This window comes from Chionomys nivalis, chromosome 16 (assembly GCF_950005125.1).
Source record: "Chionomys nivalis chromosome 16, mChiNiv1.1, whole genome shotgun sequence".
NCBI classification, from domain to species: Eukaryota; Metazoa; Chordata; class Mammalia; order Rodentia; family Cricetidae; genus Chionomys; species Chionomys nivalis.
The window spans coordinates 32,716,146-32,738,214 of NC_080101.1; the positions used below are offsets into that span (position 1 = coordinate 32,716,146).

Here is a 22,069-nt window from a genome sequence, read left to right on the forward strand (position 1 = left end):
TCGGAGACAATTGCTGTGATATTGAATCGCTATCCAATGCAACGTTCTTCTTTTTTAAAATAAGCCTACCGAAAATTAATCACATTCATTTTTCTTTCATGAACAAAAGAACATTTCAGAGATGAATAAATAATAAGAGAAAAAGCTCAGAGAATACAGACCCAGCCACTGATTTTGAAAAATGGTGTTTTAAGGTTCAGATGCAGAACAGAAGGAGGGAGAACATGAGCAAGGAAGTCAGGACTGCAAGGGATGCGCCCACCCACTGAGACGGTGGGGCTGATCTAATGGAAGCACACCTAGGCCAGCTCAACCGGGACTGAAGGAGCAACTCTCTGAATGTAGCTGACAATGAGGGCTGACTGAGAAGCAGTCAGCACCCACAGTGCAGACAGCTCAGACAGCCTCTCACAGACTCTGTCTGTATTTTGGATAAGCATTTTGAAGATCTGCGTGGCAGTTCCCACATGCAGCTGCTTGGAAGGCCTATGGGCCTTTGACTTCTGACCTCTCCAAATGTTTGTGTTGCTTGGTTTAAGTAGCGAGGCAGCACTTTGAAAGCCACCGTGTGTACCTGGCCCCTTATCGCTAAATCCGGGGCCATGGGGCCTACAGCTTCAAGAGTAGGAGTCAAGAAAAACTGCATTTTATTCAAGACTCTGACAGCTTAAACCAAATTCTCCCGTTAGTTTCGCTGAAGTGAGATGTGAGTCTCATCTCCTGTGGGAAATCCTCAGGTCATCCCACTGACCAGCCCTGAGCTTAAGATGGGTGCTCATACGTACCCCTCACCCCCTCCTCAGCTGCATTCCGGCTTTAGACAGATGTTTGTACTCTGAACTCTGATGATGGTTCTTCAAGGTCTTCTGACCATTTTGGCAGTGCTTGCTGAAGTTGGCACCTGTCGGTAAGGGTAGACAAACACATTCAGCTTAGAAATATGGAATTCTTTGTTCCTAAACTAAATGAACACCTAACTCCAGCCAACGCATATTTCAGTCTTTAAAACACATCTCAGATTTTTACCTTTCCCTCCTGTTCATTGAGAAACCTCAAAACAACCAAAACTGTTGAGAACTGTTTTCAAATAGCCTTGGGAACTTGCCAAAGCCTGGATTGACTAGGAGCCCCCTCCTCTTTTTGCCAAGCTCACTTCTCAAAAAGAGCTTCCCAGCCGCAGCTCTGAGCCTTTGTGCCCAGTTCCTCAGGCCCAGAACCTGGAAACACCCTTGATACCTCTCTCACCCCGCTCCACTTCCAGTCCACCTTCAAATCCTACTGCTTGTCCTTGCTAACTAACACCTGTTAGACAGAATCTCTCTGGCCCTTCATGGCCATTGCTGAAGTCCTCTGTTGGAACACTGTGGACCTTTACAGCTGCAGTTTTAACATTTTGAGGTCACTCTTGCCTTCTCTAATCTATGCTGCTCAGAATAATCAAGAGTAAGTTTTGAAAACAAACCTAGCAGTGTAGCTAAACTGGTTCTTTTACTGAACCAGCCCAGACGCAATTTCATTCTTGGTTTCCTACTATCCTTTGGAAAACACAGTTGGGGCTGTCTTCCCTTATTTATTAAGAATTTTGAGAGCCTTTCTCAGCACCCTGAGGTAATAGTGTGACTTTAAAGCACAAGGTGACCCAACTGAGTGCTAGAGAGAGTCAAGCTCAAGATAAAGATAACATTCCCGAGATAAGAAAACCCTCCGATGTGCTCCCCACTTCTCTGCTGGGCCAGGATTTCCTTTGAGCTTCTTCCCGCTAGGGAACGGGACAAAGGAGCTCCAGCAAAGTTCCTTTCCTCTCCCAGGACTTCCTTCTTCTGCCAGAGCTGACTGCCACTTACTTGGGCCACCACTTGGGTTGTAGCTGGGGTATAGGAGACAGACCAGAAATGCTATTACTTGCTTCTGGTGTCTGCCCCTAAAGAGGGCTAACTCATTTTTAAGCTACTATTTTATTTCTATTAACTCCCGTGTCCCCCCATACATCTTTAGCATGCTGTGTTCACTACACATGTACTGTCCACTGTATCAGAAGTGAAAGATTGGCCTGCTTGTTAAAGGATGGGTTAAGACTACAGAAGCCTCGTCTTCCATCTTGGGAAGAAATGTTTATTTCATTTTTATTAAATTAAATGACATTATAGAGTTGTGATTGCGTGCTGATTGCTTGTTCTCGGGATGATTTCATCTGTTATCAAATTTTTCATTTATTTCATTGCAAAATACATTTTACATGAGGTGTACAGTTTTTGCTGTTTTAGGGGTGTAATTCATGGCGTCAAATGCAGCATGGTTCAGCTGTCTCCACCAGTCCTGGAGTGTTTTCATCACCGCCTCACCGAAAGCCAATATCCACTAAATGATCACGCCTTAGCCCTGTCCCCTCCACGCCTGGCTGTGTTCTAGGCTCTGTCTGCAGACAATGCACATGTTCTGGACACCGCACATAAAGACTCATGTCTGTCCCGTTCGGGTCTGGCTTACTTTACTAACTGTAGTTACTTCAAAGTTCATCCAAGTTCTAGCTGGTGTCAGCGTGTCTTTCCTTTTAACGACCGAGTGACATTTTCGGTGTACCTACACCAGACTTTTGTTTGTGCATTCATCTGTCGATGGACACTTGAGTATTTCCACCTGTAGGCAATTGGGGATAAATCTGTGTTGAATATTTGGTATGCAGATATATGTTCATGCCCCCACTTGCAGTTCTTTTGGCTTTATATCTAAAGGTGGAATTATTAGAGCTTACAGTTCCTCTGTATTTGATTTTTGAGGAACCGCCAAGCCGTTCTTCATGTCACGTCACTATACATACCATGCGTAGGGTTCCAGTTTCCATAATTTCGCCAATATTTATTATCCTTTTTTTTTTCATTGCAGCTATCCTTCTAAATGTGAACTGGCATCTCAGTGCAGTTACTTTAAATTCTTTTCACTTTGTGTGTGTGTGTGTGTGTGTGTGTGTGTAAAAGTGAGAGGAAAGGAAGGAGAGAGGGAGGAGGGAAAGGGGAAGGAGGGAGGGGGAGGGAGGGAGAGAATGGGCATGCATGCGCCACAGTGTATATATGGAGGCTGGAGGAAACCTCAGGTATAGGACTTTACCTTCCACCTTGGAGGAAGAGTTTTGCTGCTGCCCTTGCAGCCTGGGCAAGCTGGCCTGTAAACAGGGAGCCCCTGTCTGCACTTCCCCTCAGGCCACAGGAGCGCTGGGATTACAGGCATGGACTACTGCATCTGGCTCTCTGTGGGCTCGAGACACTTAAAGTGTGGGGCTTCACAGTGGCATAATTTGTGTACTTTACCCACTGAGCCATCCTTCTGTAACACGAATAATAAAAACTCAGAGAATGGTATTAGGGTTCAAGCTGAAAATCAGAAAAGAAAAGCAGCCAAGCCTCTAGAAGGGTCTTACCAAGGTTCAGACAAAGGGGTGATCCTGCGATGTTCTCCACCAACTTCAGACTCCACACTCCACTGAGTCCCTGTCTCTTCCCCTTCATATTCCTCTCTCCGCCCAGCCCTATCGCTTCTCTCCACCTCTCACGTGCTGGGTTTAAGGGCATGTGATCCCAAGTGATGGGATCACCTTTGTGTGAGCTCTTGTTTCTCTTTCAAACAGATTCGTTGTGTGTAGCCCAGGGTGGCCTTGAACTTTGGGCTTGGAGTGTCTCCTGAGTCCTGGGATTAAAGGTGTGTGCCACTACTCCCTGGCCTGTATCACCTACTAGTATGGCTGCTTTGCTCTCTGATCTTTAGGCAAGCTTTATTTATTAAAACACAAATAAGGGGCTGGAGAGATGGCTCAGTGGTTAAGAGCACTGACTGCTCTTCCAGAGGACCCGAGTTCAATTCCCAGCACCCACATGGCAGCTTACAACTGTCTGTAACTCTAGTTCCAGGGGATCCAACACCTCACACAGACATACATGCAGACAAAAACACCAATGTATATAAATTACAAATAAATAAATTTTTAAAAAAATAAATAAATAAAACACAAATAATATACCGCTATAATCTTCCCAGCCCCCAGATATTCAAACACTACTGCAGTTCTTTCTGCGCAGTTGGAACAGCAGCTCTGAGATTCAAGAGCTGAGATCTAACAATCAGCTTTGGGATCAAGCCCTGTGGGGACATGTTTTAGGTATGTTGTTCACGAATGTTTCCTGATCCCTAGAACTGTGACTGACCTTAGTAAGAAGTTAAAATCTGTTGAATGCATGAACTCCAGCCCACCACTCCCTGCCTATGTAAGCTGACTTAAGTTAATAGCCTCACTTGTAACACAGGAAGAAAAGTAGTGCTGTCTTCCAAAGCTGTATGAGGATTGCGTATGCAAAACCAGCCAGAGTTACTTGGGGCTAAGCAAGTCCACGGTGAGCAAGGGTCTTCAGCATGGTGGAGTTCCGAAAGACACTCAGCGTACTAGTTCGGGAAACCGGGCGGCTTTCATGCTAAACTCGGGCTTTGTCACAGGAAGGAAGGGGAAATACTACAAAAATCCATTAAGCCAAGTGCATCCTGGAGCCAGTGCTCTCCTTGGCATCAGTACTGGAGGAAGTGCTGAGTGAAGGGATTCAGGAAACTGGTCTCAACTTCTCAGTTACCCGGCCAGCAGGCCCTTAACCAGAGTAGGCACAGTGAGGTTGCTGAATGAAGGACGCTAAGTCAAGACTAGTGAGTGACTAGTGATGATGGTGGGCCTGTGGGTATAGCTACCACTTTATTACTGGGAAAATTAGCTTCATCTAACCCTAAATGTTAGTGCAATGCTAATGTTTCAGGGATAAAATGAAGTTAACGTCAAGGCAAGGCTCTGTTTTCCATCTGCTCAGACAGTGATGTAAAATGCATCTATCCAGGTGCAGAAATGTAGATTTTGGGGTACTCTGTATCAACCAAGACTAAGTCCTAATTTAATCCTATATATCCAGTGAATGGATGTTGAAAGGTCTGGAACAGATTTCTTTGAGAAGGAAGATAATGATTTTATCCCCAGTTTCTCTGCCTTGTCAACTTGGAAGAACCTGCTGAGTCGTTTGAGAAACCGTACATCTGTGATTCCAGACGCTCGGTCACCTGTGTTGTATTTCTCTGCGGAGGTTTCATGGGATAGATAGAAATCCAGCAGGGTCTCCTCTCGGATCACTGTATTCTTTCAGAAGTGCCATGGTCACTGAGCGGTTGGTGTCGCACTGTGTACCAGGATCATTGTCCAACAGTAACTGCTAGAAATGAAAATGTCTGTGAGTACTCAGTGAGGGTAGCAAAGAGGGAAGTCAGGATCCAGCTGGGTCCCAGGTCCTAAGTCCCAGAGATGAAATAGATTATCAGAGAATGTAGGGTGTGAGTATCACAGTTATGCCCCAGGTGGGAAGGGAGGGAGAAGGGATGAAGTTGCAAGGAAGCAATATTGGTCATAAACAGACATTATTAAAGATTTATTTATTTAATATGTATACAGTGTTCTGCCTACACCTGTCCCTGCAGCCCAGAAGAAGGCACCAGATCTCATTATAGATGATTGCGAGCCACCATGTGGTTGCTGGGAATTGAACTCAGGACCTCTGAAAGAGCAGTCAATGCTCTTAACCACTGACTGAGCCATCTCTCCAGCCCCCCATAAAAAACAAAACAAAACAAAAATCCTAAGGATCCCATTGTCTTGCCAGAGATGCTCCCTGAAGCCTCTGCCAACTTCCCAGTGCCAAGATGGTCTCTTTTTGAGGTCCTATGGACTCCTGTTTCTTGATCTAAAGAGAGTTGAGACCTACCGCGTTCCCTGGAGCAAGTGGAAGTCTGTGTGGGTGGGTGAAGTGATTCAGTGGGAGCTCAAGACTTGTTAACTCTCCAGACCGTCACTTCTCCAAGTGAACTAGTAAGATGAGAACTTCAGCCGGCAAGCTCTGTGTACCTAGGTGGTTTTGCTTTGGCCATTCAAGCTGCTGCAGGCCACTAGACTTCCGCTGACCAGCAAGTGTGAAAGGGCTTGCTTGAGTAACTTGTTTCCTCTTCCTTTGATGGAAGACTCGGAGCCTTTGTAGCTGAGCAAACCCCGTAATTATAATCCTGCGGGAAGGCTTCTGTAAACAGTGGCTTGAGTTGAAAAGACCCGCTCCATTGCTGGGAGAAATCACAAAAACCTCCGTCTGTCTGGTTATCCGACCCTCTGTTTTGAAGTCTAAACTCAGATGGCAGAGTACAGGTTAACCGTGTCTCTTCCTGACCTGTCAGATACCGTAGGGGCTAGTATGCATTGAACAGTGGTGGGGGTAACTTCAGTGGGCATTTGTGGGCCTCGGCAATTCTTTCCTTTCCCCCTTATCCTTGTGTGTATAAATTTATAATCCCTCAAGTTTAAGTAGCTTAAAGTAAATGCTTCTCTTTTAAATGATTGTTTTACCTTTCCACGATGTTCTCTTCCTCATGTGTTGTCAAAACTAGACACCCCTGTCCTTATATCTGAGTCGAAATGTCAACGGTTCCTATAGAAGGACTAATTCCTTCCCTTTTCACCGTAATTCTGTCCTTACATTTCTTTTTTTAAAAAAATATTTATTTATTTATTTATTATGTATGATTGCAGGCCAGAAGGGGGCACCAGGCCTCATTACAGATGATTGTGAGTCACCATGTGGTTGCTGGGAATTGAACTCAGGACCTTTGGAAGAGCAGGCAATGCTCTTAACCTCTGAGCCATCTCTCCAGCCCCCTGTCCTTACATTTCTGTCTTCTTGTTTAATCCATGCTCACAAGCCTCTCTTAGTTCCCTGGTAGCAATAGACAGGATCTTTTATTTACTTTTATTCTTAGGACCGTTCTCCCTTCTTGAATGCTTGGTGAGAGACTCAGGGAGTGAGCCTCACAGGTCCATAGGACAAAGCATGGTGAGTGTCATGAACCACACACGGTAGCTTAGAAGAGTCCCCCCCCCCAAAGGCTCTTGCACGGTTGCCAGCTGTCAGCTGTTCCTGGGCAGACTGTAGTGGCTTGGATCTCCACACCACAGCTCTTTCCGGTTCTGGCTTGTCACCATGTCATCTTTGGTTTACCTGGAAGACCGTGGGACTAAAGGAGCTCTAACACCCAACAGCCTTCTGGGATGGTGGAAATGAAGCTGATGACAATAACCCAAACCAGGGCCAGAGCAATTTTCATGACTTCATGGTTTCTTTGGACTTCCTATATACTGCCTGAAAATGTATTCAATCAATTGATTATCTGTTCCCTTAAGACGTTAATTATTTGATAATGTGTACCAGGCAATGAGATAAAGGACAATATTTTCAGCAATTATCCCCAGATGTACCTCTGTGGTGGCTTAAAAGAAAATTTCCCTAAAAGGGAGTAGCTCTATTATAGAGGTGTGGGTTTGTTGCAGGAGGCATGGCCTTGTTGGAGGAAGTGTGTCACTGTGGGGCAGGCTTTGAGGTCTCTCTTGCTCAAGCTTTGCTCAGTGTGACACCTGGGTCACTTCCTGTTGCCTGAGCATCAAAGATGTAGAACTCCTAGTTCCTTCTTCTGCACCATGTCTGCCTGCATTGATGCCATGTCCCACCACGATGATAATGGACTGAACCTCTGAACTGTAAGCCACCCAAATAAATGTTTTTTGTTTATAAGAGTGACTGTGGTCATGGTGCCTCTTCACAGCAATAGAAACCTAAGAAAACCAGCTTTATCATCATCACCATCATCATCAGCTTGAAAGCATAATATTCATTCATTCAACAAACATAGTGCGATACCTACTATCTACCACATCTGTGCCAGAGGCCGTGTGGGAAGTAAGACAAGCAGAATCCCTGATGTCAAAGAGCTCACTCTTTAGTGGGGGAGATACATAAATATATGACAATAATAAAAATGTTAATTCCTCTACTAGGGAAAGCATATATATAATATTAGTTTGATCTACCAAAATATCAGTCTCGTGTGAATCAATCTAGTAGTTCCTGTTTACTGACAACACACATATGCCAGACCTAGGAATATATGCTTTATAAATTCACTGATAATATCCCCAAGAACTCTGCAGGGTTTTATCATTTCCATTCGATAGATGAGAAAGCGGGAACAGAATCTGGGTGCACTCTCGCGGGCCATGAGAACAAGGTGGCAGAAGCCAGAGCGGTGCCTGCACATTAGGGACCAGGCTGTTGGAAGGGAGCAGAGGAAGCTGGAAGAGCACACTGCCCACCTGTGCTGGGATGTCATTGTGGAAATGAAGCCTGCCTCCCGGAAGTATTGTGTTGCTTGTATTTCAGAGTCTGGTATCAGAAAGACAGAGCTCTGCGTTCACCATGTGGTTTACCCATATGTTTGCTTTTGCGTCCCTTGCTTTGAAGTCCCTCTAATGGTTTTAATTTCTCATTACTATATAAAGAGGATTTAATTTTTGGCATCCGGATATGCTATGCATGGTTCTTGGATGCTAACAGAGTGGAAGGCTGGGAGAACTGCCAGAGGTGAGGGGTGAGGAAAAAGTGTCTATGGCAGGTTTCCCCAGTAGGGTGAAGGGGACATATGCTTCTAAAGATATTTAGACTGTTTGCAGACAGTGGGCCCTCCCAGATGGCCTGCTTGTCTATTCAGAGTCTCAGGTGATAGGGCATCTGTCCCTAAGAGCCCATCCAACCTGGCCTGAGGCAGGTCAAGTAGTAGGTTGGCTTGTGCCATGTGGCTTATGTGCCACCCAGAAGAAGAGTTGAGTCCTCTCTTAGGCCTAGGAAGTGATTTAAATCCAGGCTTAGATTGCCATTCAAGGCTTGCCTTCAAGTCCTATGGGAAGTAATTAGTCTCAAGGAATGAGAAAGAGGAAAAAGGACCTCCAGGGACTGGAATGGGGCTCAGAAGAAGTGAGGTCACATGGCCCATGGGAAGAGAAGAGCATTCAGTCCCCACCCTTCAGCTGCTTGGCCCCAGCTCTGTCTTGTCATTGGCAGTGATCAACCTTCCCAAAGCTGCAACCCTTTAATACTGTTCCTCAGGCTGTGGTGACCCCCAGGAGTCAAATTATTGCATCGCAACTTCATATCTGTAATTTTGCTACTGTTATGGAGTGTAATGTAAATATCTAATACACAGGAGATCTGATATGTGACCCCCAAGGAGTTGCAACTCATGCATTGTGAACCGTTGTTCTAAGGTATCATGCCTTGTTCACAGTAGGCCACGGGACTTATCCAGCGTGAGTAGATTAGTTGCTTGTCACATATAAGTTAAAACACAAGTTCCTAAGCAGGTAAGGCAAAATCGCAACCATAAGCAAAAGAAAGCGGATGAGAGAAGTAAGTGCCTATGTAGAATAGAGACGCACCTCCTGCAGCATTAGAAGGACTGTCCCTGCACCCAGACGTCTGGCCATGCCTCCCATCCACAGTAACAGTCGTCTTCAGGTTAGGCTCATGCTGCAAACAGCCTGAAGACACGAGCAGTCTCACACCTGTCCTTAGGAAAGCAAGTCCACGCACGAGTCACCCTGACACCTGGGAGTGACTAAGTCAAGAGATGTGATTTCATTTCGGGACATGATAAACTGGATATGCTTATGCTATGGAGACAGATCTGTTGGCAGTCAATAAGGGAAGCTTGAGACTTGGGGAAGAGATAAGGTTGAATCTACAAATTTGGGAGTGTTTGTCCTGTCCTTCTGACTGATGGATGGGTTTTAAAAAAAAACATACAAGGTAGTTTCCAAGCTTTGGATTTCCAGAAGGTTCTCCAGGGCCCATCAGTGAAGAGACAGTTGTCAAATAAAATACTCTGGAGCAGTTTTTCAGTGACTTGCCTCCCAGCTGAGTTCCTGGGAGGCTAACTTGTCTCCCCAGTTCTTGCTTTTCCCTAACATGAAAGCCAGGTAGGGATGAGCTGGAGGTACCCACTGGCACCCAATCCTAATGACCTGGCCTGCATTCCCACTTGTCACTTAGTGCTGCACAGCCCGCCCCCTTGTCTTGCCCAGCGTGACATATCCATGCTGTCTCATTCAGTAGCTTATTAGCAGATGAGGTGGACCTTCCTCCCGTGATTAATTCAGAGTCCTGCTGGGAATTGAGATAAAGCACCTGCCTCTTTGGCTGTGGGGTCTTTTGGGAGCTCTATAAATTTGCATCTTGGGTGTATGAAGGAAAGACGAGGGAGAATGGAATTCTCGCCAATTATAATAACCCATCTCCTGTGGGCTTTCAGGCGCAGCTTGCCTTACAGTTTTTCTCCCACAGCTAAGGCTAAATCATTTGACCTCGACTGAGGAATTTTAAATATTTTAAAGAGTCCGTTTCCTCCCCTAAATTTAGATGGAACTCTAGGAGATTGCCATTTTGCAAAAGCAAACCAGTTGACTCTCCGCAGAATCATACCGTTCCGTTTGCGAAAAGCTAAGGATAGAGGCTGGGGTGAAAGTGGAAGACATTTTAGGCACGCTTTGAATAGCTCGCCAGTGATCTCTCAGATATCTTAGTTCAGATCACCCACACACCACCTCAAAAACACACCGCAGTGATTGATGGTTGTTTGTTCTTTATTTGGGATGTTACACAGTCAGTATCAAGATCCTCCAAGATGCTCTCGTCTTCCTCCGACCAGCTATTCTTCAATTGTAAGGGGGGGGGGGGTGTATAAGCAGCTTCCTCCTCCTCCTCCTCCTCGCCTCCCTTCAGTTTTTTGTTTGTTTTGTTTTGTTTTTAAAGACAAGATCCTCACTTTGTAGCCATGGCTAGCCTGGAACTTGATAGATAGGGCAGGCTAGCCTCAAACTCAGTGGCGATCTACCTTCTCTATGTACTGCCAGGCTCGCCCTTCAGCTCTTTGCATCCTCATCTTTGCTTTCTAATTAGGTCACGCCCCTCCCCCTGGGATTCCTTATGACTGGAGGATGAAGGACCGCACACCTGTACTATACCAGACTCTGCACTGAATATTTATGTTCGCCATATCCTCCAGTTATGAACAATAACCATAAGGTCGGAATTACTGTCTTGTTTTTGTGAAGATGTCTGAGGCTCAGAACCATGCTCCCGGTGGCTTCTTTTTTTCTGGGCAGGGAAACCCTCTGAGTCAAATCATCTATCTGCCAAGGAAGAAGGCGCAGATGAGGGTGGTGCGCCACTTTCCAGGTGGTAAATGGGGGGACATTTGAGACACATCTGTCTCTGTCTCACTGGGTGACACTGGCTTCTGTTTCTCAGCAAGGAAGCAAGGATGGCAGCAGGGCACCTCCTGGGTGTGTGTGTGGGGGGGTGCAATTTCCACTCAGCTAGCGCACAGGCTGCAATGTACCATAACATTTATCTCTGGACGACCTGTCAGAAAAAGTGGAGCCGTTAATGAGCAATCAGAGAGTGGTCTAAAGCCAGAGTCTCAGCCGAGAGTGGCTTTGCAATGAGCAGCTTGTCTAAGGACACTTTTTCTGTCACCTTTGGGAGCGTGCCCAGACAGAGATGATAAAACACCCCGCAGTGCGGGACAGCCTCTCACACCAGCCCCACATGGAGACAATCGGTGATGAAAAAGCTCACCTAAAGGGCCCTTGCAAACCGTTCATTGAGCCTGAAAAGCAAGCTGAGTTGATAAGGTCTCAAGTATGTTGCAAGTATGCAGCAAACACCTGCCTTCTCCATGTGCCCACTCATTTCGTCCTCCAAGTGACCCTGACAGGCCCTGTGCTATCCTCAGTGTGAAGATGCAGCCAGAGGGGACCTAGAGGGAGGAAGCTGGTGGAGCTGACTAGCGGATTTTGTTACTGGGGATCAAACCCAGGGTTGGACATGGGCAGCGTGCTGAGCGCAGGCTACACCACTGAGCTCACCCCCGCTTCAGCCCAAGCTCTTGGATTCCTCTGCTATCTTAATCACTGACAGGGAGAAGAAAGAGAAGAGAGCGGTGCGGAATGGAAGGAGCAGCTCTGCCCTATGGCGTCTCCAGTCACTGACTAAATCCCAGCATTTGCTGAGTCACTTTCATTCCCTGCTGAGGTCTGAAATAAATTTCAGAAGATGGCCATGTGCAGTGTGCCTCAGGACCCAATAGAACCACCTCACTCTGTCTAGGACAGTGACCTCTTCTCTCTCCTTTTTTTTTTTTTTCTTTTCTTTCCTTTTTTTAAAAACAATCTTTTTCATTTTACATACCAATCCCAGTTCCCACTCTCTCCCCTTCCCTCCCCTTATGCCCCCATCCATTCCTCAGAGAGGGTAAGGCACATTGCTTTAGGGAAGGTCCAAGACCCTCCCCACTATATCTAGGCTGAGCAAGGTATCCTTCCAAAGAGAGTGGGTTTCAAAAAAGCCAGTATAAGCAGCAGGGATAAATCCTGGTGCCACTGCCAGTGGCCCCACAGTCTGCCCCAGCCATACAACTGTCACCCACATTCAGAGAGTTTGGTTTGGTCCTATGCTGGTTCCTTCCCTGTCCGGCTGGAGTTGGTGGGCTGCCAACTGCTTACACTGCTCAGGAAAACTGTTTCAGTGGGTGAACCCATCATGGTCTTGACCTCTTTGCTCATATTCTCACTCCTCCCACTCTTCAACTGGACTTTGGGAGCTCAGCCCAGTGCTCCGCTGCAGGTCTCTGTTTCCATCAATTGCTGGATGAAGGTTCTATAGTGACCTTTACAATATTCATCAATCTGACTACAGGGCAAGGCCTGTTTGGACACCCTCTCCTCTACTGCTTAGGGTCTTAGCTGGGGTCATCCTTGTGGATTCCTGGGAATTTCTCTAGAGCCAGGTTTCTTGCTAGCCCTGTAATGGCTCCCTCAATCAAGATATCTCTTTCCTTACTCTCATCTCTGCCCTTCCTCCAACTCAACTATCCTGTTCCCTCAAGTTCTCCTCAACCCTCTCCTTCTCCCCTCCTCCTCCCCCTCTGCCCTCTCTTCTACCCTACCCCCATGCTCCCGGTTTTGTCAGATCTTTTGTATTTCCCCTTTCCAGGTGGAGCTGTCTATGTTTTTCTTAGGGTTTACCTTGCTGTTTATTTATAGGGTCAGGGACTATAGGCTCCTTATCCTTTGCTTTACAGCTAGTATCCACGTATGAGTGAGTACATACCATGTTCATCTTTGAAAATATGGATGACTTTGCGTGTCATCCTTGTGCAGGGACCATGCTAATCTTCTCTGTATCATTCCAATTTTAGTATATTGCTGCTGGAGCGAGTACCAGGACCTCTTTTTTAAGTTAATTATTTGATCAACAAGTAAAATTATATATATTTGATTATATACCATCATATATGTGAAATGCTTACATCTAGCTAATTATCACATCCGTCACCCTCATGCTTACTATTTTCGAAGCGAGAAAACTACTGAAACTGTTAGGAATTTCAGGTGTGTTCTCCATTACTACTGACCACCATGCGGTGCAGCAGACCTGTGGAACTGAGTTCTCCTATCTAACTGAAGCTTTGCATCCCTTGGCCGTCACCTCCCGATTCAGAGGTCCTGACGCTTCTGTAAGACTTTGGGATCCTCAGATGACCTCCCATCACCCCCAAAACAAAGCATGAATTTCAAGTCTCAATTTTATCATAATACAGAATTAAAAAAATGATATTGTACCTTCTGTTGTGGGCTCTCTGGACAACGGTCAATGGAAAGCTCAGTGATTATCAGTATCTCCCACCCTGTGCAGGTCATAGTCACCTGTATGGCTTCTGACACAAAAAATAAACAATGGGCATCGAACCATACGCCGTCTTTAAAATTACATGCTACATCCTGGACACTTTAGGAAGATTTTTTTTCTCCATTCTATGCTTTTCTACTTTTAAAAATTAAATTGTGGGGCTGCAGTCATCAGCAGAGAAGAGCACTGGCTCCTGTTCCAGAGGACCCAGCTTCAACTCCCAACACAAATAGGGTGAATTTCCACTGTCCCCGTGGATCCAACATCCTCTTCTGGTGTCCTCGGGCACTGTGCTCACATGCAGAGACACAGATGGGCACGCAGATAAAACATCCACATGCATAAATAAAATGAAAAGCTTTAAACTTTATTTACCTTTATAATATAAAAGAGCATACATTAAGAAAAATGCCTGATACACTGTGGTGAATCTGAGATTAATCACTTATGTGCCACATAGTTCGCTCATAAAAGAGTCTATTGTAGGGGGCTGGAGAGGTGGCTCAGAGGTTAAGAGCACTGACTGCTCTTCCAGAGGTCCTGAGTTCAATTCCCAGCAACCACATGGTGGCTCACAACCATCTGTAATGAGATCTGGTGCCCTCACTGGTCTATAGGATATATGTAGGCAGAATACTATATACATAATAAATAAATCTTTTAAAAAAAAAAGAGTCTATTGTAGGCAATGGAAGTGTAAGTAGATGTAACTGGTACTGATTAGATGCCTTCCAACCAAATATAAGTAAGCAAGACAAACACATTAGCTTTCTGCATCAGTAGATCCATCCAATCATGGAGGAGAATGTGGTCAGAACAATAATAAGTACTCTTGTTTAAACACAAATATCCCCTTAAACAATACAGCTATTTACATAACTTTTGCATTATATATAATATATGGGTGACTTGAAGTACACAGGAGGATGTTCATGGGATATGTGAAGATGGGATGCTGTTTCATAAGTTACTTGAACAGCATCAGCCTTTGGGATCTGCAGAGGTCTGGAAGACAGCCCGCTAGGGATACTAACGGATGAGACTGTATCTTTTTTTGTGATCAAACTGGTGTGTCCTGCTTTCCCTTCCCACTGTCCTTGCTGGCACGCTGAGATTTTTGGATCTTTTCTTCCTGACTCCTGTACTTGACTCATTCGAGGGCTGCTGTGGAGTGGATCTGTCAGCCCCTATAGCCCATTTGTGGTCCCTACTCTGTGTTTTGAAATCCTAGCTCTCTGCTTTTGTTTTCTTTCCCTTTAAAAAGTCATTGAAGTCCGGAGTGTTGGCAGTGACCTTTGGAAATGTTTTTGTAGCTCACAGAGACTTCCTGACATGTTTTATTAGCTCTTGGTGGTAACTAATAAAGTGAGCTCTAACAAAACCGCCTCCAGGAGAACCACTCGCCAGACTTACCAGGAAGGAGGCCTGACGACAGGACTCTTGGCTACTGCTCTCTGTCTGGTCCAGCAGACCGGCTGAAGAAGGAGGGCATCCCTTCAGGGGACACAGTGACCAGCTCATTCTGAGAGAAGCTCCAGTATAGAAAGTCCCTTGCCCCTGCCCAGCAAAGGCACCATTTCTGGAGGAATCAGTGAACCAAGTATTTCACAGAGCCTTTATTTTCTTCCCTTCTAGCAGTCAGATATGAACCTGGACTGGCCAACTGCATTTCGAGCAGAAGGAGAGTGGCAAACACAACCCACTCTGACTGCTTAAGGTCTTTCTTCTGTGTTTTATGTTGTTCTGTGTGCAGAGTCTCTTAGCATAGACGTATACAGTGTGGACTATGGATTCCCAGAGACTTTTTTTCCATTTCCGCCTGTGCACTGACAGGCTGGGGTCTTGTGCAGCAAATGACTGCCCAAAACTTGGTTTCCTTTTATGGAAAGAAGAGATCGTGTTCATAGGGTCGCTGTAATGGCTAGTACGTGACAATATAAAACAGTGCTTGAAAACAAAACACTTAAAACATAAACTAGAAAATTATTTCATCAGATTCCTTGGAGGGCCATACTGGGGACCCTTCGTGGAATGGCATTTATCTGTATGTCTCCTTTTGCCCAGGTCCACCATGAGCGCATGTCATATTCACACACACACACACACACACACACACACACACACACACTCACCCATGAGCCGCTTCAACTATTGCTAGCACGACATTCGTCAGATTCTCCTGTTAGTCTCTTCCTCCTCCAGGATGTCCTCAAATCCCTCATAGGCAACACTCATAGGAACATTTAAATCCAGAGATGCCATCACCAGGACATTATAGGGTTTTGTTAATTGCTGGCCTGGATTAACATTTTAAATGGCATTAAATTCACCTGCAAAGTCCACTCTGAGAGGCTGGAAGACAGTACATTAAATGAGGAAGAAAATCTTGGGGCAAGGGTTACTTCAAAAGCAGTAACATGCTGAAGGGGCTTCTGGGGTCTGTGCTGCTCAGGGCAGATGCTTTGCTTCCCAAGGGATGTCTGTGAAGTCTGCATACAATCAGGGAAGGAGATGCTATAGGCCCTGGGGAGCTATGGCTGGTTCTAAACATGCCCCCCCAATGCACATGAGACTATGTGAGTGTCTCAAAAATATTCATTCAGTCCTCACTAAGACTTTGGAACTGTTGTCATCACATTTTAAAGATGAAGCTGCTGAGGTACAGTGAGCTACCCAAGATCACACAGGTCGTTACGTGGCAGAGCTGTTTCTGGTCCAGGCTCTTCCCTCTGCTGTTTCCAAAGGGAACGTAGACATCTGGCGAGAGACACTGTGGGATGGGGGCTACAGCAGTGTGTGTAAAACATTTTGCCTGTTAAGGTTCGTCATTTTTCATCCTTTAATATATTTAAGAATTTATAATATTCTTTCAATAAAAAATTCTTTCGGTGGAAATTTCACATAAAAAGCTGGGGTTAGTGGCACAGATGTATAATCCTAGCACTTGGGAGATGAGCGTAGGAGGATCAGGAGTTCTGGGTCAGCTTCAACTACATAGTGAATTTGAAAGCACCTTAACTATGTAAAAACCAGATAGCGGAGAGGAGGGATGGGGGGGGGGACAGGAAGGCAGAAGAAGAGGAAAAGAAGAAGAAAGGAATTCCTGTAGAATTTTGCTAATCATGGTATACATTGGCAATAAATACTTTAAATGACGGGTTGTTCATCTTCTCATGCATCCCTTTCCTTTCGCTCCGTCCTATGGCGGCATCCAAGTTCAGTTTTTGTTAGCAAGCCCATTTAGTCTAGAGATTTCCATTAAATGACAATGATTCATTTTCCCAGGCTTGTAATTGTATTTTTGGTACCCAGAAGCACTGTGGCTCATTTTGCTGCTATTTCCAGATTGTGGGGAAGCCAACCCAAGCATCTGTCTTGGAGTGGCAGCCACGAGCAGCTGTGAAACTGCAGGTGTGTTGACTGGACAAGGCTGGGCAGGGAGGAGCCTTCCGCTCCCCGCACCCCAGTATCCCCAAGAGCGAGGCTACAGTGTGCGCTCGGATGAGAGATGTACCAGTTGTGAGCTGATACTTTGTCTGCTGCCTTACTCCCCGGAAAAGATAAGCTGATGTCTTTCTTCAAAATGTAATTCCTGTAGCTAATAAAATATCGGTGGACCCCAGGCTGACTGAGACTTCAGGGCCATCATGAATGTGATGACAGCCAACTCAGGGCTGCCTGTGACCCTTGTGTGCTATGCACGTAGATTTTTAAATTCCTTTGAAAAGAGCTTCCATGTGGTGATTCTCTCTAAGGATAGACATTTCTGGTATTTATACATTCTAGCAACTGAAAGGAAGCAATTCTTCACGCTACTCTTGAGAAGGCAGCACTGTGGGTGAAGCAGCTCCTTCTGCCTGCTTTGGCTCCAGTTTGACAAGCGTCACTTCCAGACCTGGTGCCCAAATGGGTAACTGTTGCTACCAGAAATTTCTTCTGCCCTGTGGAATTAGTCTTCTCCGATGTGTCTGTAAGAATGGCAAGATTGCTGGGCCGTGGTGGTACACACCTTTAATCCCAACACTCGGGAGGCAGAAGCAGGCGGATCTCTGTGAATTCAAGGCAGTCTGGTCTACAGAGTGAATTCCAGGACAGCCAGGTCTGCAGAGAGAAATCCTGTCTTGAAAAATGGGGGGGGGGGGGGGGGGGGGGAGGAAGCCATGAATCAGGTACTCATCACGACTTCACTTCTGAAAATGACCAGAAATGCCTTCCTTTGTCAGGTAGCCAACACAGCACAGCGACTTTAAAAATGACTGAGTGCATGCCTCTCCTTTTGTCCAGATGCATTCCTTTCTGAACTTCGCTCACAAAGAGCAATGAGCGTGGCTGCTTTGCGGTTGTAGATAAATAAATTCAGAGGGCGCCTGCGGTGTCACAAGAGAGGTGGCATAGGCAAGCACTCCACCCTTGGGTACCGCCATGCTGTGAACGTGTGCACGCTTGAAGAAGGGCAGCAGGTGGACAGCCTGTGTGCTTCTTGCTACTTTGTGAAGACACCCGGGGGTCCACAGCTCATGGTGTGCAAACCTCCCCAGACATGCCTGAAAACCTTCTTCCTTTGCTGTGTGTAGGCCACAAGGCACCCTTCTCTAAGATGTTTGATGGGCAGCATCCACCCCCTAGGGTGCTAGGCTTTTATCCCAGCAGCTGCAAGTAGGTGCTTGAGGAAGTGCCAGGCCTGGCCAGCTCTTGTGCTCGCTCAGAAGGGTTCAGACGGCAATTAACTCTAAGTGTGTTTCCTGTGCCAGAGCCCATTAGGGCAATCAATATTGGCATCTGCCGTTGCATGCTTAATTTCTGGGCCCGTCCTGCAGAAAATGCCTTCAAAAATTCTCAAGGGCTTTACAGACATCAATAAATTAAGAGTCCTGGCAGCCCTCCACATAAGGTAACAGAGAACAGATAGACCAGGGCTACCTAAGTCAGGGAGAGATAGCTTGAGGGGGCAGGTGGGCAGGTAGAGGACCCCAAATTTTCAGCATCTCTGGAAGACCCCTGAAACACTATTGTAAAACTTGCAGGATGTAGTTTCAAAGGCACGGATCCATCCGGGCTTACCTTCTGTGTGACTGTCACTGTCGCTCGGGGTGCCCAGCCCCAGGCCTGAGCGCTCCATCTGGCATGCTGGAGAGCTGCCTCTCACTACTGACTCACGATTTTTTCAGGTTTAATCATGACTCGGGAACGCAAGGTCCAGGGAAATCTGTCTTGACTTTTCTTTGCTCAGGTAGGAGCCAAGGAGCTGTCGGTCTGAGTCAGCACAGAAAAACTCGTGATGTGCATTGATTTGTTAGGTGTTCCTTGTCTGCCGAAAGCTATGGGAGTGGAGGGGAGGTGAGGGGGACCTTGGCTCAGATTTCCTGAAAGCCCTATATCCTTTTTAGCTTCTGGGAGAAACAGTGAATCAGGGCCCTGGGAATCACCGACTGGAGCACACCCTGTATTATGTTGTGCCTGGGGCTTTAGTTAGGGAAGTGTAGACAGAGAATTGGCCTGGAGTCTGAAGCAAGGGAGCACACATTTCACAGCTGTGAGTGACTGCGTGCCTTGACTTTTTTTCCTCCGGTTTTCTTTTTTTTTTTCCCCCTACTTCTTTTCTTACTCATCATATTGTAAAGCCATCCAGGGACAATACAGGAACTGACCTAGTCCCCAACAGCAGCAACAATAACAAGGTAACACCCACAGAGCCAGGGTCTCTGCTGCACTGTCCACACGCACCATGTCACTTCTGCACCCATCTGAACAGCTGGACTCAGAAAGCCGAGAGGATGTGCTCAAGGTTCTCAAGGTGGAATGAGCAAAACAGAATTATAAGCTTGCTCGTGCATATGTGTGTGTGCATGTACATATACATGTGTTCATGTGCATCTGTGTGTGTATGCACAAATGTGAGCTGGGTTGCAGAGTATACATGTGTTGGGGACAAAGGTCTAGTCTGGTATCTTCCTCAGTCACATTCCGTGTTGTTTGTTTGTTTGTTTGTTTTGTGTTTGAGAAAGGGTCTTTGACAACCTGGAGCTCGCAAATCTGGCTCGTCTTTCTGGCCTGTCTCCAACTCCTTAGCCCTGGTGTGACAGACACATACAGCTGTTTCTCTGTTCCCGTTTGTTTTTTACGTGCTTCCTGGGGATGGACCTCAAGTCTTTGTGCTTGCATAGCAAGCCTTTACTAACCGAACCATCTCCCTCAGGTCCGAGAACCCAGTGCTTCTGACTTCAGGCTGTGGAACACTCCTCAAACCTGCCCTCACAGTTGAATATCATCTTTCAGTGTCCTGGACGGTCAGGGCCAATACTTGACAAGCAATGTTATTTAATATTATTAGAAACCAGACATTGATGTGACAGGTTCCACCCAGACCTCTGCATCCATGTCTCAGAAAGGCGGGGAGTAGAATTTCAGGTTCTCTGGGAGTTCTTGTCGGATTTCAGAGCGAACAGGAAATAGAAGCAGCTTCTCAGTCTGTTGGCAGAGCAAGAGCTTAGCCCGAGGACTCTAGCCCCAGGAAGATTCTACCACTAGGGGAATGTTTAGCTGTCCCTGGGTGACCGTGGGCTGGGTAGCAGTGCTGAGAGGCCACAGCCATCTACTTAAGTTTCAGGGCCATAAAATGATAGTTCTGTTTGTATCTTAGACGTTACCTTGGCCAGGAGGTTGCAAATTTAACTTTCTCAACTTCAACATTGGCTGTTGGTAGAGGGAAGGATGAAGAGAGGACCCCTTGTGCCTCCTACCAGATCAGCAGCCGCTTCGTGCTGTAGGAAGTGGTTTGAGACACACTGATCCCCGTCACAGCTCTAGTCTGTCAGCTGAAGAATCAGAAAGTGAGACGTTAACTGAGTTCATAGCCCACCAGACTATGTGTGAAGTCGTCCGCCATCCAGACCACACTCTGCAGGAGCACACTCAGGCTCCTCTGCCTCCAGATAGCATCTGCATAGATTGTTTCCACTCTTGCAACACAGATACTTTGCAAACTCCTGATTTATTATTCAGCTGTGTATTACATCAGTATGGCCTTAGAGATGTTTATTTTATACCTTGGGTTATAATCCAGTGCTTCTATATTGATTTTGCTGGTCAGAGTATACCTTGGCTCCTGTGTCTCTTTTACATACCCTAACTGAATTATTATTATTATTATTATTATTATTATTATTATTATTATTAGTGTGTGTGTGTGTGTGTAGGTCACAGGAAGACCACCAGGAGTTGGTTCTCTCTTACCATCATGAGTTCTAAGAAATCAAACTCAAGTTGGCAGGTGCCCTCAGTCCCTGACGGTCTCTCCATCCATCACTGTTCTTACTGAGGACCACCCTTCTTTCTGGTGCTTTAAAGTGTGCCAGGACATCTTTTACAGTTCCTATGCCATTCTGTTTCTTCGTGGAGTCCCCTGTTCCTTGTATTAGAAAATATATTGGCAACAGACGTGTATGTAGAAGACTTTCGCTTGGACTGCTAGCCCCAAATCATGACACGGAGATTCGTTCTTAGTTACGAACGCCCGGCCTTGTCTTGTGCTTGTCCCACTACCTCTTATACCTTAAATTAATCTGTTTCTCTTCATCTGCATTGTGCCTTGGGGTTATTTACCTTTCGTTCTGTCTGTCCTGTTCCATGTCTGTCTGACTGGCAGCTGCCTGATTAACCCCAGCTGTCTCCCTCTCTTCCCCCTTGTTCTCTCTTCTCTCTCTCTCTCTCTTTCTCTTTGCCCATCAGCCCCACCTGTCCCCTGCCTAGTTATTGGCCATTCTTCTTTTTGCTAGACCAATCAGGTGCCTTAGGCAGGTAAAGCAACACATCTCCGCATCCTTAAACAAATGCTGCATAACAAAGGTAACACATCTTTACAGCCTTAAATATTCTACAACACTTGTAGAAGCAGCTCATGTTCCTTATTAATCAAGAAGAGTTGGTGTTTTTGTTTGTTTGTTTTGGCAGGGTTTTTCTGTGGAACCCAGCATGGTGTAATCTTCTGCCTCTGTCCTGCATGCTATTATTACTGGTGTAGCCCTGTGTTAATTTTTTTTTTAAATTGGGTCAAAAGCTTATACTTAACCAGGCTGAATCAAATATATAAAAGTAAATGATGATAAATAAAATACTGGGAATATTTTAAAGTTTTTTTTTAATATTAACCAACACTTAATGATAAGAAGGCATCAGGAAAATCTAGATTTCCTGATCTTCTCCCTTTGGGTATCAAAGTCCACACCACTTCCACTTATTACAGCCTCCCATTTTCCTAGTGTTCCTTTATAATCTTTGAATTTTTTAATATGTAACTCTTGGATCAAAACACATCCAAGAAAATCCCTTGGTTAAATTACACAGTTTAGCCCGTGAACGAGGGCCAGTTGTCATTGCCCAGTCAGATCTGAGAGGGCAGCTTTGGTTTCCTCTGGTTCCTGCCTGTTTACCTT

The 22,069-nt window shown here is 45.8% G+C and overlaps 1 protein-coding gene and 1 pseudogene across 3 annotated transcripts in view; one reads left to right on the forward strand and one right to left on the reverse strand.

The window, feature by feature from the left end:
* Positions 1 to 22,069, forward strand: part of Mob3b (MOB kinase activator 3B) — a 168,218-nt gene that overhangs the window by 104,431 nt on the left and 41,718 nt on the right. The window lies entirely within an intron of this gene.
* Positions 13,072 to 13,168, reverse strand: LOC130888301 (U6 spliceosomal RNA; annotated as a pseudogene).